This window comes from Belonocnema kinseyi, chromosome 5 (assembly GCF_010883055.1).
Source record: "Belonocnema kinseyi isolate 2016_QV_RU_SX_M_011 chromosome 5, B_treatae_v1, whole genome shotgun sequence".
Lineage (NCBI taxonomy): Eukaryota > Metazoa > Arthropoda > Insecta > Hymenoptera > Cynipidae > Belonocnema > Belonocnema kinseyi.
In genome coordinates this window covers 144,347,531-144,358,976 of record NC_046661.1, presented here as the reverse complement: position 1 = coordinate 144,358,976, position 11,446 = coordinate 144,347,531, and the positions used below count along the sequence as shown (strand labels likewise).

At 26.5% G+C, this 11,446-nt stretch overlaps 1 protein-coding gene across 1 annotated transcript in view; it reads left to right on the top strand.

The window, feature by feature from the left end:
• The first annotated feature begins 4,942 nt into the window (after nucleotides 1-4,942).
• LOC117173025 (monocarboxylate transporter 9) overlaps nucleotides 4,943-11,446 on the top strand; it is an 80,024-nt gene continuing 73,520 nt past the window's right edge. Inside the window, exon 1 of the mRNA XM_033361380.1 lies at nucleotides 4,943-5,298. The gene's annotated coding sequence lies outside the window, so the exon portion shown is untranslated. The remainder of the gene's footprint in view (nucleotides 5,299-11,446) is intronic.

Sequence of the window (11,446 nt, the reverse complement as noted above, 5' to 3'; positions counted from 1 at the left end):
CAGTCAGGCAGTCAATCAATTAGATACTCAGTCAGTCCGCCAGACAGTCAGACAAGCAGACAGTCCGCTGGTCAATTATTCGCTCACTCAGTCAATCAGTCAGTCATACAGTCAGTCAGTCGGTCAATTATTTACTCACTCAGTCAGTCAGTAAATCAGTCAGACAGTCAGCCAGCCAGTCAGGCGGACAGACAGTCAGTCATTAAGTCAGTCATTCAGGCAGTCAATTATCCGGCTAAGAATTATATTGTTGATCTTAAACGGACACAAACCAATTTAATGTCATTACTGTGTACCGGGACCAACAACGATCCTTCCTTTGCTCATTGCCTTAATCCGCCAATGTGCCAAGTTGCTCAAACTAATCAAGAGTAAATTACAAAATAGATCTTCTCTCTTGAGACTTAAGCTAGCTGGTGATTCACCAATTTCTCCGTCGCATCGAGTATATCATGTCAATGACGTGCAGTCGAGCTCTCACGCAAATAAAAAATATTATCCACATAATATCTGAACCCACGGAGACTATTATCGCTTTTTCACTTATCAGATATTCTTTGCTTTTTTCTGACATCACTGCAGATAACAAATGAAGGTAGTAAATTCGGTTAGTTAGAAATTAGTAGAGTATAGTGTAATAATTTATCATTATTTTAGATTTTATAATATTAATATTTATAATATTAACATTTAATAACATTACAACACTATAATATTGTAGAACCAGTTTTGCAGTGAATTTGTACAACAATCATCCCCAAAAATGATGTACGTCACTTTTTTAACATAAAGACGAAAAGTGTTTTTAAAACTTACAACATGCATTTGGTACAAAAGTTAACCTTTCAAAGCATAAACAATTAAAAAAAAAGAATATAAGATAATTTCGAGGATTGTTTGGATTATATCAAATTATGCTGGATTACTCCATCTCAATTTTAATAAAATTGATAAATTTTTAACCAAATATATGAACATTCATTTAAATAGTTGAGATAAAAAAAAGGAATTATCACCTAAGAAGATTCGCTTTCTACAAAAAAAAAGAAAAAAAATTTTTTTAACAAAATTGTTGACTTTTCTACCACGAATATCAATTTTTTACCGAAGGAGATGAATTCTCAATGAAAAATGTAATAGTTGATATTTCAACGAAAAAACATTTGAACTTTAAATCAAAAACAGTTGAATGAATCTAAAAAAAAAGAGAATTTTCATTCAAATAGTTGAATCCTGAAATGCAAAGATGAACTTTTAATAAAAAATAATACTTTTTTACCAATTTTTTAATTTTCAACAAAGTATTTGAATTTTTAAACGAATGAATTTTAAATGAAGAAATTTAATTTTCTACTGGACAAGACGAATTTTCAACTAAAAAAGATCATTTTTCAACCAAAAATGGAATAGTTAAATTTTCAATTTCAAAACTTAATTTTCAATAAAATTGACTAATTTTCAACAAGACAGTTGAATTTTCTACAAAAAAAGGCGGATCACGAAAATTACGAATTTTCAAATCAAGAAAGTAAATTTTCAATTCAAAAGATTAGAACTCTACCAAAAATAAGAATTTTTAAATAAATGAATTAATTTTCAATCCAAAAGATGACATCTTCTACCGAAAAAGACGAATTTTGAACTAAATACATGAATTTTTAACCAATCAGTTGAATTATCGACTGTAAAAGATAAATTTTTAATTAAAAAGAAGGTACATTTTCAACTAAAAAAAAGAAATTTTCAACAATATAAACGAATTTTTAACAAAAAAATATATTTTTAATAAACGAATTTTTGAGTATCCTAAAAAGTATAATTATTTTCTCAATAAATAATTTTTTCTTAAATCAAAAACATTAATTTTTAACACAATATTTTCAATATTAATACAAAATAGTTGAATTTAACTGAAAAAATAATAATTTCCAACACAAAAAAATTAATTTTTTCGAAAAACATTAATATTCTGTCAAAAAATATGAAATTTAGACCAAATAGATTAATTTTCAACTGAGAAGAATAAATTTTCTAGTTAAAAGAACAAATTTGCAACAAAATATATAAATTTTAAATTAAAAAAATTAATATTCTACCATAAAAAATAATAATTTTTAACCAAATTAATTAGTTATCTTTAGAGAAGATCACATTTTTTACCGAAACGAACTTTCAACAAAACTCATGCATTTTTAACCAAACAGTTCAATTCTCTACTGTAAAAAATAATTTAAAAAAAAATTCAACAATATAAATGAATTGTCAGCCAAAAAATATTTTTTAAACGAATTGTTAAGTTGCTTGAAGAGTAGAATTCTCTTTCATCAAATAGTTGTTGCTTTAAACAAAAACATTAATTCTTATATATTTAAAATTTTTCCAACTAAAACAACGATTTTTCAAGAAAATAGTGAAATTCCCAAAAAAAACAGATGAATTTGCAACCAATATAATGAGACTCGAGTCAAAAAAATGGTTGAAATTTTTAAAAATAAATCAATTTTGTAACAGAATATTTTAACTTTTAATGAAAAATAGTTTAATTTAACTAAAAACTACGAATTTTCAACAATAAAAAATCAGTTTTCAACTAAAAAAAATGAATTTTTAAACAAAAAGATTAACGTTCTACAAAAAAATAAGAACTTTTAACCAAAGAAATTAATTTTGAATGGAGAAGATTCCATTTTCTACCGAAGAAGATGAATTTGTAATAAAATAAATGAATTTTCAACCAAGCAGTTTAATTCTCTACAATAACAGATATATTTTCAGTTTGAAATGGAATAATTCAATTATCAGTTAAAAAAATTAATTAAAAAAAAATGTTTTAACAACATGAATGAATTTTCAACAACAAATGATTTTTTAACCAAATTGTTGAATTGCCTCTAAAGTAGAATTATTTTCGCATCGAATAATTTTTACTTACAAAAAAAACATCAGATTTCAAATACTTCAATGTTTATAAATTTTCAAAATAAAACGACGATTTTTCATCAAAATAGTTAAAATCATGAATCCTAATTTATAAAAATGACTATCCAAAAATTTTGTATTTTCCACAAACAAATTAATTTTTAACAAAATACTTTAAGTTTAAATAAAAAAAGTTGAATTCAACAAAAAAATACGAATTTTCAATGAAATAGATTAATCCTAGCTGGACCAAAAATATAAATTTTAAACAAAAAAGATTAATCTTTTACCGAAATAGACGAATTTTAAACAAAATTGTTGAATGTTAAAGCTAAAAAGACGAATTATCTACGCAATAGTTAAATTATTATCAAAAAAATATGTAGTTTAATTTTTAACAAAAAAAAATATTTCCTTGAATCAAAGTTTATAAAAGCAACGTGAAATGGAAAACAAAACTAGACGTTGTAGAAAAAAAATCTTTTTTCAAGCCCAATAGTTAAGTTTACAGTTAAAAAATAAGTTTTCGATAAAAACAGACTTTTCGACAAAATAGTTAAATTTCCAATTAAAAAAATGAATTTTCAACTAAAATCATGAATCTCAAGTAAAAAAATGACCTTTAAACAAAATTGTTGAATTTTTTACAAAGAAATTAATTTTTAACCAAATAATTTAAGTTTATATAAAAAACAGATGGATGCAACCAAAAAATAAGAATTTTTTGTAAAATAGTTGAATACTCTAAACTGAAAAAGTGAATTCTTAGAGATGAAGATTATTTTTCTACCAAAATAGACGATTTTTGAAGAATATGCATGAACTTTCAACTAAAAAAGATAAATTCTCGACAAAAAATAGCGTGACAATTTCAATTTATAAAATTAATTTTCTGCAAAAGAGGAGAATTTTTAACAAAATACACGAATTTTCTACAGAAAAAAAAATTACCTTGCAACCAAACAATTAAATTTGATAACAGAACAGTTGAGTCTTAAAAAGAAGTTCAACCGACAAAAATGCATTTTTAATATTCTACCAGAAATACGAATTTTCAACACAAAGAAATTTATTTTTAATTAAATAGATTAATATTCTAGGAAAAAATAAGAATATTCAAACAAATAAATTATTTTTTCAACCGAGAGGATTAAATTTTCTACTGAAAAAGACGAATTTTCAACCAAAAAAGGTATCGTTACTGCTTCAATTTGTAAAATTAATTTGCTGTCAAAATATAAAAAAATATAAAAAATATTTAAAAAATAAATTTTCAATTAAAAATATTAAAATTTTACCAAAAAATATGAATTAAAAAAATCCATTAAAAAAAATTAATAAAAATTGTTCAATTTTCAACGAAGAAATTATTCTTTAACAAAATGTTTTAACATTAAATCAAAAATAATTGAATTCAACCAAAAATAAAAATGTACAATACAAGAGATGAATCCTATCTGGACTGAAAAGATCTATTTTAAACAGAAAAGATTAATTTTTCACTGAAACAGACGAATTTTCAACAAAATTGTTGAATTTTGAAGCTAAAAGGACGAATTATCTACAAAACAGTTTAATTCTCTAGCCAATAGTTAAATTTTCAAAGAAACAGTTATATCTGTCAGATTTAATAATTTGTTAATTTATTTAAATCGATTCCAAAAATTTTTAAATTCTTAATATCAAAAAATGATTTATAATGGAAATTCAAATGGCGTATGTGTTTAATATGTACGAGACGAAAATTATTTTCTTAAATGAAGGTTTATAAAAGCACCTTGACATTGGAGAACAAAACAAGACGTTTTAGAAAAATAACAGGTTTTCCAAGTCTATCGAGGCGGAAAGTTTTAAAAGCAACTCGTAAACTGTAAACCGTAAACTGATCGAAAACGCGCGGCAGTAGCCTGTTCGCAGTGGGAGAGCGGGAGAAGAGCCTCCGCTGAGTCCGCATGAGCCTCGGCCCGTTTCGTTGTTGCAGCTGATCGGTTTATCAGTAGTCAGCCTGCAGTCTGTTCGCGACGCTCGCTTGGGATCGACGTGTTTTGTATATTTCGTTCGGAAATTCTAAATTTTCCTCTCCTTTTAGATTCTCTGACCCGCCCAAAAACTCTGCTCGAAAAAATATCCTAAATTTCCCATTTTTCACCCTCCAGTGGCCAAAAAACGAAAAAACACTAGGGTTTAATTTTATGAGAGCCTCTACGTCGCACTCGCAGGCAAGAGAGAAATAGAAGTCGCTAGTGCAACAGCTGATCGATGTTCGGCCCAGGAAATAATTCCTGTCCCAAAGAGTGAAATTTTGCTACGGATTTGATTATAAAGTCGTGTGTTTTTATTCGGTGATAATCGATTTGGAGAGAATAATTCGAAAAGAGGGTGAGTTCTGAGCTTTGAAATCAAACAAAGAGACCGGAAGTTTAGAAAAGGATATGTCATGCTTTCGTTGTTACGAGTGATATAGTGATGCGAAATTGACAAAAAAATCTTTGGCACGTGGCCAGGTCACTTTCTACTGTAAAAAATCCAGAGTCACAAGTTAATTTCCGTTCCGTTTTGGAAAGTTTTTTTTTCGGCAGTAGTGACGGACAGTGGAATTTTACCAAATGAGAGTGTGAGGTGTAAATTCAACAAAAACATCTGAAATTTCAGAAGGGAAGTGTAAAATTATACTTTGGATTATTGGACATAAGAAATAAGACTGGATTTTTTCATAATTCGTCTAAATTTCTGTTGAATTTTAAGTAATTTTATAAAAAGTATGTGAAATTCCACTCTGAATGATTGGACATCAGTTTTAAGATATGAGACAAAAGACAATGCGTTTTTTTACAAAAATCCCTAAAATTTACACGAAAAATGGAAAATTCCACTGTCAGTCATTGGGCATAAGACCTTGATATTTTATAGATTTAATGTAAATTTTACAAAAATTCGCGAAAATTCTTAGAATTTTATAAGAAAAATATAAACTTTTACTTTTAATGAACGGAAATATGACATGGGACATAATCCAATGGAATTTTACAGATTTCATTGAAATTTCACAAAAATTCGTCTAATTTTACAAATGAAATGTAAAATAAAATAATAAAAGCACTGGATTTTCTAAAGAAATTTCACAAAAATCCCTGAAATTTATAAGAAAAATTGTGTATTCTACCTTGAATGATTGGTCACAAGACACTAGCTTTTTACATATTTTTGTGTAAATTTCACAAAAATCGTATAATTTTACAAGTGTAATGTAAAGTAAAAGAATAGTAAACGAAAGTCAATTTATAAAGGAATTTCACAAAAATCCAGAAAATTTACAAAAAAGATAACAATTCTATCTTGAATTATAGGACATAAGATACTGGAATTTTACATATTTTGTTTAAATTTCTATTGGTTTCTAAAGTAATTTTATACAAAAAAATCCACTTCGAAGAATTAAACATCAAATATATGACATGGGTCATAATCCAATGAAATTTTACAGATTTTATATAAATTTCATTAATATTTCTATAATTTTACAAGTAAAATAATAACAGTACTGGAATTTGTAAATGAATTTAACAAAAATCATTGACATTTACAAGCAAATCTTTTTATTCTACTTTGAATGATTGGACACAAGACACTTGAATTTTACATATTTCGTTTACATTTCCGTTGATTTGTAAAGCCATTTGATAAAAAAAATGTAAAATTCCACTCTGAATGATTGGACATGAAACACGGGACGATGGAATTTTACAGATTTCGTGGAAAGTTCTTTGTATTTGTCAAATCAATTTGTGAAATTGATAAAAATTTCTGAAATTTACAAGAAAAATGTAAATTTCCACTCTGGAATTTTACAGAATTATTCATGTAAGTTTCATCAAATTTCCTGTAAATTACGAAAAAAGTCCTGCAATTCTTTCAGAATAATACAGTTTTACTCTTAATAAAAATGTATGATTCCGCCCTAAACGATTGAACATAAGGCGTAAAGCACCTGAATTTTAAATATTTCGTGTAAATTTGACCAAAATGATTGGACATGAGGCACTGGAATTTTAAAAATTTCATTCAAACTTTACAAAAATTCGTGGTAATTTTAGAAAATTTCCTGCAATTTTATAAGTAAAATATAAACTTTCACTCTTAATAATGGAAAATAAAATATTAGATGTAATTCGATGGAATTTTACAGATTTCTTGTAAATTTCACGAAAATCTCTGCAATTTTATGAGAAACATATCAACTTTACACTTAATAATTGGAAATAAAACATCATATTCAAATTTTACATGATTATATAGAATTTTACAAGCAAAATATAAACGTCCACTCTTAATGATTGGACATGAGACATAAGACAATGAAATTTTACAGATTTTCTATAAATTTCATTAATATTTCTATAATTTTACAAGTAAAATAATAACAGTACTGGAATTTGTAAAAGAATTTAACAAAAATCATTGACATTTACAAGCAAATCTTTTTATTCTACTTTGAATGATTGGACACAAGACACTTGAATTTTACATATTTCGTTTACATTTCTGTTGATTTGTAAAGCCATTTGATAAAAAAAATGTAAAATTCCACTCTGAATGATTGGATATGAAACACGGGACGATGGAATTTTACAGATTTCGTGGAAAGTTCTTTGTATTTGTCAAATCAATTTGTGAAATTGATAAAAATTTCTGAAATTTACAAGAAAAATTTAAATTTCCACTCTGAATGATTGCGCAGAAGACATAATACGCTGGAATTTTACAGAATTATTCATGTAAGTTTCATCAAATTTCCTGTAAATTACGAAAAAAGTCCTGCAATTCTTTCAGAATAATACAGTTTTACTCTTAATAAAAATGTATGATTCCGCCCTAAACGATTGAGCATAAGGCGTAAAGCACCTGAATTTAAAATATTTCGTGTAAATTTGACCGAAATGATTGGACATGAGGCACTGGAATCTTACATATTTCATTCAAATTTTACAAAAATTCGTGGTAATTTTAGAAAATTTCCTGCAATTTTATAAGTAAAATATAAACTTTCACCCTTAATAATGGAAAATAAAATATTAGATGTAATTCGATGGAATTTTACAGATTTCATGTAAATTTCACGAAAATCCCTGCAATTTTATGAGAAACATATCAACTTTACACTTAATAATTGGAAATAAAACATGATATTCAAATTTTACATGATTATATAGAATTTTACAAGCAAAATTTAAACGCCCACTCTTAATGATTGGACATGAGACATAAGACAATGAAATTTTACATATTTCGTGTAAAGTTCATTCAATTTTTTATGTCATTTTGGAAGAGGAATGTAAAATTCTGTTCAGAATGATTAGACATCAGACAAGGAATGACCCATAAGACGATGAAATTGCACATATGTCTTGTACATTTTTTTTGGTTTGTAAAGTAATTTTATAAGAAGAATGCAAAGTTCCATTCTGAATGATTGGACATCAGATATAAAGCATGAGCCACGAGACAATGAAATTTTACATATGTAATGTAAATTGCTGTTGATTTGTAAAGTAATTTTATAAAAATAATGTAAAATTTCACACTGGATGATTAGACATGAGGCATAGTATATTGGAATTTTACATATTTCGTGTAAATTTTCCAAAAAATCGTTTTAATTTTTGAAAAATTCGTGCAATTTTATAAGTAAAATATAAACTTTTACTCTTAATGATTGGTCATGAGACATAATACAATGAAATTTTACATATTTCGTGTAAATTTTTCTTAATTTTCAATGTCATTTTGGCAGAAGAATGTAAAATTCTGTTCCGAATGATTGAACATTAAACGTAAGGCATGGGCCATAAGACAATGGAATTTTACATATGTCGTTTAAAGTTTTGTTGATTTGCAAAGCAATTTTATAAGAAGAATGTAAAATTCCACTATGAACAATTGGATATCAGGAATAAGAGAATAACATTTTACATATTCAGTGTAAACTTCTGTCGCTTTTTAACGTAATGTTGGAAGAATGTAAAATTCCGTTCAGAATGATTGATTTTCAATTATATGGCATGAGCCATAAAACAATGGAATTTTACATATGTCGTGTAAATTTTTGTTGATTTGCAAAGTAATTCTATAAGAAGAATGTAAAATTTCACTCGGAATGATTGGACATAAGCCAATGGAATTTTACATATTCCGTATAAACTTCTGTCGCTTTTTAACCTAATTTTGGAAGCATGTAAAATTCTATTCAGAATGATTGAATTGCAAACGTAAGGCTTGAGCCAGAAGACAATAGAATTTTACATATTTCATGTAAATTTATATTGATTAGTAAAATCATTTTATATTAAAAAATGTAAAATTCCACTCGGAATGATTGGATACCAGACATAAGACAATGTAATTTGATAGATCTCGGATGGATTTCACAAAAAACCCTGAATTTTTATGAGGAAAATGTAAAATTTCAATCTGAATAATTAAGGAGAAAACGTAAGATATTGAAATTTTACATATTACGTGTAAACTTTACATAAATTCGTAGAATTTTACAATAAAAGTGTAAACTTCCACTTTTAATAATTGGACACGAGACATAAGACTGAATGATTAGACATCAGACATAAGGCATGAGCCATAAGGCAATGGGATTTTACATATTTCATATAAATTTTTACATTGATTAGTAAAGTCATTTTACATGAAGAATGTAAAATTCCATTCTGAGTGATTGGACATCAGACTTTTGCATATGATAGACAAAATTTTACATATGTCTTATAAATTTCTGTTGATTTGTAAATTAATTTTATAAGAAAGTAAAATGCCACTCTAAATGACAGGGCATCAGACATGAGATAATGAAATTTTACAAATTTCATCAGAAAAATGTAAAATTTCATTCTGAATAAACAAGCATAAAACATAAGACACTGGAATTTTTCAGATTTGAAATCTGACACAACAGTATTTTAAAGGAATGTGTTGATACGCAACAAAATTTTTAATTGTTATAAACAATTTTTATGAACAAATTCATTAAACAAGCACTTTTGGTTATATAAACTTCCTATATCCCGTGCAATCGTTTATTTTACCTTCAAGAATAATATTTCAACGTGATGTATCGATGCTCAACACAATTTTAAGTTGTTATAAACAATTGTGCTAGAAAAATTCAGTAATTAATAGATGTGAGGTCAGGACATTTTTTAACTAAATGCTTACATTTTTAAACCAAAAAAGGTAAGCTTAAAAAAATTGAATAAATAAACTTTCTTTGGAAAAAAAACTAATATTTTACAAAACAGTTTAATTTTATAGCAAATTGTTGAATTGTCAAGCCAAAAGACGAATGTTGTGTGGAAAAGTTGAATTTGCAACCCCAGAATATGAATTTAAAACACTAAAGTTTATTCACAACCAAACAGTTGAATTTTCAACAAAATAGTTAAATTTTCATTAAAAAATGTACTTTTTAAACTCAATAGTTTCAAAAATGAATGTGATGTTAGTACAAATTTCATTTATTTTTAGTTTATATTTTCTTCGTTACTAACATTATTTAACTAAATATTTACATTTTTTACTTGACCAAAAATAAATTTTTATTGAGGAGAATGAATTTTTTATTTTTAAAAACAACGAATCTTCTACAAAACCGTTTAATTTAGTACCAAGTAGTTGATTTTTCAACAAAATAGTTAAATTTTCAGTTAAGAAATTGCTTTTTAACAACAAGAAAAGAATTCCAAACTAAAATTATGAATCTTTACCCCAAAAAAATGAAATATTAAGAAATGATTCCAACTGTCAACCAAGGAGTTGAATCTTTTACCTAAAAAGGTTAATTATTACTGAAAACTGTAATATTAGATAATTCAACAAAAAAATATTGTAATTTAAAATATGAAATTTCTGTAGAAAAAGAAGAATTTTCAGACCCGCTCGGTCTTTGCATTACCCTCCACATTTGTGCACAGACCACAATGCAAAATTTTCTACACTGTATGTTAAAAAATATTATATCAAATTCCTATTACAATTGAGGAGTTCTGGACAAGAAGGCGACATGTGCTCGAGAACGAGTAAAATTATTGTCCAGGCTGTCACGTCAGGTATCAAAAGTTAAATTCGAAATTTAAAAAAACCAAAAATATAATTAGATAGCTCTTGAAAAATGAACCAGAGTCTCCATTCACAGTTTTTCTCTGGGGCTGCAAATTTTCCAGTAAATAAATAAAAGCTGACTTTTTTTAAATTGAAAAACCCATGTTTTTTCACATTCAACTCGCCGTAAGTAATTCGTTTATCAACTAATTAACCAATTTCTTTTTGAGTTTTATTCGTGACACTCTAGCGGAGGGTACAGTGTCCAAAAAGGGTCAAAAGTTAATATCTAGTGTTTTTTTTTTTTAATCCGAATGAGAAACCACGTTTTTAGACTTTCACATTAAAAAAGTGAGCGAGGAAGTTTGAGCTACGACAAACTTCAAGCGAACGAATTTTCCGCCAATGTATTGGCCAACTT